The sequence below is a fragment of the Silurus meridionalis genome, chromosome 8 (genome assembly GCF_014805685.1).
Source record: "Silurus meridionalis isolate SWU-2019-XX chromosome 8, ASM1480568v1, whole genome shotgun sequence".
NCBI classification, from domain to species: Eukaryota; Metazoa; Chordata; class Actinopteri; order Siluriformes; family Siluridae; genus Silurus; species Silurus meridionalis.
Genome location: NC_060891.1, coordinates 26,345,649 through 26,351,878, shown reverse-complemented (window position 1 = coordinate 26,351,878; position 6,230 = coordinate 26,345,649).

Sequence of the window (6,230 nt, the reverse complement as noted above, 5' to 3'; positions counted from 1 at the left end):
AAAAACATCTACAAATAACAAATACAGTAAAATGACACGATCATGTCAGAAAGTAAACAAGCCATTAGTACTCAATAATAATGGACCAATTTCTAATAAAGAAAAACCAAGAATTCAGAGCTGACTGTAATATTAGGCACAATATTTTGATTCCGCTTTAACAGCTGGTTCTCAGATTTTTTTGGGAATTTCTTCGAGCTTTTTTTGGACTGAAAAAGAGACCTTACAGACATCAGATGTGTGTAGAGGAATTTGAGCCTCAATGACCTTCAACAGAGGTGAAAAATGTCATTGGTTGTGCTCATGGACAGTTAAAACAGAGTGGAGTAAAAAGTACATCTATTGAATCATAAATGTAGTTGAGTAGAAAGTAAAAGTTGCTTATATCTTTGTTACTCAGTAAAACTAGAAGAAAGTACAGCAGAAGAAAACAGAAGAACATTTATGCCAACAATTTACACCACTGAAACAGTGGGGAAAAAACACTTGAAAAATCGATATCGGGTATAATTCCAAGATTATTCCTGAGTGACTGATTTTCAGTCGCCTCCTGTGGACCAACATATACACAAATATTACAATTTACCTCCCGGAACTGGTAATTTTCTGCAAAATCGCAAACAATATCTTGATGATTCATCCTCCACTTCATTTCCGTCCAATTAAACGCCCTCTACACTGTACAAGGTGATGAAAGGAAAAAATTGTGGACACCTGAGAACTTTGAGGATGGATTTTTGTACTGTAATTAATATCAACAGTCTGCTTCTATGGTTCCAGGGTTTACATGAACAATTCTGCATTTAAGTGTCTATCACTGAACAGCCCTGAACATCTCAACAATGATGGAACTGTAATGACTGGACATTTCCTTTTGAGTCTGGTTCCTCCAAGGTTTCTTCCTCATACCAATTTAGGAAGATTTTCCTTTACCGTTGCTTTATTAATAAAAATGCCTTGAAATGAAGATTAGTGTTTGCTTCTTTTTGAACATCCACTTCCACATTGGGTCCTTATTCGCTCTGATAACAACCACCGCTCACCTTGGACGATGCTCCACCAGATTTTATGGAGATTTTGTGGAGATTCATTCAGCTAAAATCAGGAACTGATGTAAGTGAGAAGGTGAGGAGGTTCCTGGGGTGCAGTCAGCGTTCACATTCATCCCAAAGGTGTTCAGTAGTGTTGGTGCTCTATAGCAGGAGATCTTCCACTCCAACCTATGTACAGCATATCTTCATGGAGCTGGACGTGATTTGGGTCTCCTAGTTCAAGTGAATGGGAAAGTTTTTCATGCTACTGAATCCAAAGATGTCCCATACAATTGTGTGTTGTGGAAAAGTCAGGACTTCCAATACTTTTGTCCGAATTTGTGAACTGTATATGAGGTGAAACGAATTAGTTATAAAAATTGAAATTTTTTATAAACGCATGAAGTGATAGAAACTACTTTGCCTTTGTTTTCGAGTTCATGCTTTGGTCATTTCTCCATAATTTATTTATTTTGTCATTTTTGATATTGTTCTACTAATTTCCACTGTAACAAAGTACAATTTGTTCTGTCTCTTATATGGCCATAAACTAAAATAACAGACACGGACAAAGTGATGGACGCTGATGGTGTTAGCGTGGGTTCATGTCGACCCGTTGGGGAAATCGTTCGATTCTGTTCCGAGTGCAGACTTTCCTAACGCCTCTCCGCTGAGGGTTTTGTCTCCTAGCATCCCTTATGTCTGGAAAAGGTATCATAGCAACTGGAGTCGAATGGAAATGGCCTAACGAAAGAAGACATGAGGGGAACGGCCATTACGGCACCTCGGTGGACATACACTTAGACACACACAAACACACACAGACAGAAAACAGTTAGCATTCAACTTATATGCATCTTATGTAACATTGTATTCATCTATGATTCAGAAATAATGATAAACTTTGTAAATCCTGGACGTTACTTCAGTGATGTTTTAGCAATCAGCAGTCTGAGTTCCAATTCATCCCACAGGTGTTCATTAGGGTTGTGGTCAGACCTCTATAGCAGGAGATCTTCAGCTGCAACGTACATACAGCAGGGTTAGGCAGAACTTCATGGAGCAGGCTTTGTGCACAGGGGCATTGTCATGGTGGAACAGGTTTGGGTCTCGTAGTCTTGGTAGTCTCGTAGCTACAACATCTAAAGACGTAATATACAACTGTGTGCTTCCAAAATTGTGCTAACAATTTGGAGATCATTCACGGTACATTCCTCGGTTTTTAAGTCATGGTTTGGTTTAATTTCCGTACAGTTATGAAAAGAAATGCAAAATATAAAATTGCTTGTCATGTGATCATTCTATTTTGTTAATTACTATTCATACTTGTAAACAACAGTTTACACTTTTACACACTTCAATTCTATTGATTACATTTAGTGGTTGATTAAAATGACACAAATTAAACTCATTAAATAAAATTTCATAAATGGAACAATTTTGATTAAATTGTTCCATTTAAACAAATTACATTTGTGTGTGTGTGTGTGTGTGTGTGTGTGTGTGTGTGTGTGTGTGTGTGTGTGTGTGTGTTTGTGTGTTCTTTACATTTAATATTTAATTATCCAAATATATGTTCTACTTCACTCTTCTACTTATTTTAGCATACTTCGAAAATGTCTGCATTTAGGAAACACACAATGGTTACTTAATTATTCAATTTATTTATTCATTAATTCACTCCCTCCATATACGGATGTAATAGCAGGCGCGTGGAGGAGCGCAGTGGAGTGCAGAACCGAACGAAATTTCTGGGTAAAATGTAAATAAAAACAGTATGCAATGATTTCATTTTCAGGGAAGGCCTTGCATATTTAGGCCAATAGCATGACTTCCTAGTAGAAGAGTCCAGGTGCCGAACTGACCTGCCTGCAGTCTAGACGTTTTGTAAACATTTGTGCATCATGAAAAGAAAAACACAACAAAGGACACCCAGAACTGTTAAAACATTATCCTGTTTTAGACACATATGGGAGAACATTCATCTCCCAAAACTTCAGCAACTGGTCTCCTCGGTTCCCAGATGTGTAAGATGCGATGCCACACAGTGGTGTATCAACTTTTTTGAGACGTGTTGCAGCCTTCAAAATAGAAATGATCTTATTTTTTCCTTAAAATGGTACATTTTCTCTGTTTATTCATCTGATGTGTTATTTTTTTTTATTGCGAATCGAATATGGGTTTATGAGATTTGGAAATCATTGCATTATACAATGTGAAATCCAAATGTTTTGGAATTGGGTTGTACAGTAGGTGTGCAAAAATATGCAAAGATATGTAGTGTGCCAGTGAGGTGCAAAATGGTGCAATGGTATTAAGAGTTCAGAGAATTAAGAATTGTGTGTTAAACATGCAAATATGTATGGAATGTGTAACAAAGTCAGTTGGAAGTTGTGGTTTGTATTACAGTTTGTTGATGATTCTGATAGCCTGCTGGTAAAAACTATTCTTCAGCCTATTAGTTCTGGAATGAATCCTCAGGTAGTCCTTGCCCTTTGGGCAGGTTGTTGAACAGGCTGTGTTCTGGGTGACTGGGATCAGCTGGGATTTTCGGAGCGTTTTTCAGACATCTTGTGTGGTAGATGACCTGTAAGGCTCGGAGTTTATTTCCAATAATGAGTTCCGCTGCTCTTACAACTTTCTGTAGGGCCTTGCGATCTACTGTAGTACTGTGCAGCTGCCATACCATACGGTCAGGTATCCAGTTAGGATGCTCTCGATGGTGCATCTGTAGAAGTTGGTAAGGATTTTTCCGAGAGGCCAAACTTCTTGAGTCTGACATGGTGCGCAGGGACCAGGACAAGTTATCAGAGAGGTGGGTGGTGATGTTCTTGACTATTTCTATGATGGTTTAATGTGTAAAGTGGTATAGTTGACCTTCTGTACCCGTCTGAAATCCATCATCTTCTTGGTTTTGCTGATTTTGAGGCAGAGGTTGCTATGACTGCACCATTGTGATAGCGCTCTCAACTCATCTCTATAGGCCGTCTCATCTCCATCAGTTATCAGTTATCAAGATGCTAGTGTCATCTGCAAACTTAAAGATGATGTTGGATCTGTGCTGGGCAACACAGTTGTGTGTAAACAGGGAGTACAGGAGGGGACTTAGGACACAACCCTGTGGAGCACCAGTCAGAGTGGAGGAGTAGTTCCAATTCAGACCACTTGAGGTCTGTCTGCCAGAAAGTCCAAAATGCAATTACACAAGTGAGAGTTCAGTCCTAATTCTTTTAGCTTAAAGATGAGTTTCAGTTGGACGATGTTGTTAAAGGCAGAGCTGTAATCAATGAACAGCATTATGATAAAGGAATTTTCCTTGTCCATGTTTGTGAGAGCCTCGTGTATCGCTAAAGTGATGGCGTCCTCTTAAATTACAGTTTATATCTGTTTTAATGGTTCTTGAGTTTAACCCTCCACAGTAACCTAATGGATCTTTAGGCAGTTCATGTGGAACCATTCTCAGTCTCCAGTTGAGGAGATCTCCATCAAGATGTAGTGTGTCAGGATGAATCAGGTAGGTCCAGAAAATTAGAAAGAGTCTTGATCACTGGTTCTTTAGGAGCGTTAGATTTTTTACTTTGTAAAATAAAGTTTTCATGCTAGACCCAAACCTCCACCTCCACCTAAAGAGCAAAGTAAAGATTTCTTGTATGCCAGATCTTTTTTTGGTTTTTGTTTTCCGTGATAACATTTGTTTGGAAGGAAATGTCTCACCTAAATTCCTGGTATGAAGAGGTGATGACTGCCAGGAAGGACGTGAGCCTCTGGCAGTCTTTAATTGAGGAAATCGCATCGTTTGTGTGTCAGTATTTCAAAATAAACAGATCTCTGAGGTCTGCACGTTACATCACGCTGAAGCAGATCGTTGTTGTTCAAAGTCAAAACGCATGGGGCCTCTGTTCTTGTCTCTGTGAATTAGAACTAAATATAGCACCAAACTTTTTCTCACCTTCATATACACTGTACAGCCAAAAGTATTACACCCCAGTTACACCCGACTTTTACAGCCATATGTGGTTTTTCCTCAAACTGTTACCATAAAGTTGTACACACAATTGTGTAGGACGTCTTTGGAAGTAAACGCATTAAATTCTCTCTTCATTTGAACTTGGAGACCCAAAACCTGTTACAGCCTGATGATGCCCCTGTGCACAAAGTCAGCTCCATGAAGATATGCTTTACATGGGTTGAAGGAAGATCTCCTTCTACAGAGGTTTGAACCCCTTTAGGATGGATGTGAAGGCTGACTGCACCCCAGACCTCCTCAATTCACCTACATCACTACTCAACTTTACTAACACCCTTGTGGCTGAATGAAACTCCACAAATCTAGTGGAACATCTTCCCAGAAGAATTGGGTTTATTCTAACCGCAAATGGGAACTAAATGTGAAAATGAGATTTTTAAGAAAAGCACACACCAATCTTATGGAACGTTTAGAACCACATCAAATATATTTTCAAAAATAAACATTATCATAGAAGTGAACTGAAATGTAATAAAAAACACATATATATTATAGAGCAGATGTTTTGAAGGCTTCACACACACTTGTCTAACTTCTACATCAGCATAGTTATCACTCCTCATGTCTTTCCAACGACACGTAGATTAGCAGAAAAAAAAAAAAAAAAAACGTGTCAATGTCACGCAGAGGTCGATATTTATAGTCATCAGCAGCCACAACGCGACACCGGACTCGATTAATCCGAATCTCCGCAGACCATCTAAACCATCTAAAATAGGCAGGATCCACTTCAGCGAGGTGAGAAGTGAACTAGGCCAAGGACTCGGGCTCGGAAAAATAGACCACGAGTCAAAGCCAGCCTCGAATGAATCAACGAGCCTTTACGAGAAGAATTACACACAAAAAACGTTAACTAGTATCTTAGCGGTACGAAGTTTAGTAAATGTGATGACCTCGATGTAACACTGTACACTGTAACACTGGTACGGGCTAATAAGCTAGCACATAGAAAAGAGATATGTCACATACGATCATTTTTCCAGAAGAGCTAATCATTTATTTAAACAGTTATTAATTAATAAGAAAGCTAAGAAGCAGGTTGACTAGCTTTGTACGGAAGACTAGCACCTAAAATGTTTATCGAGAAATTATCGAGAAATAACAGTACCCTACTTCTGCCCAGAAAACTAGCCAAAGCTAGAAATCAGAAGCTAACTTTCTGTTCATGAAAC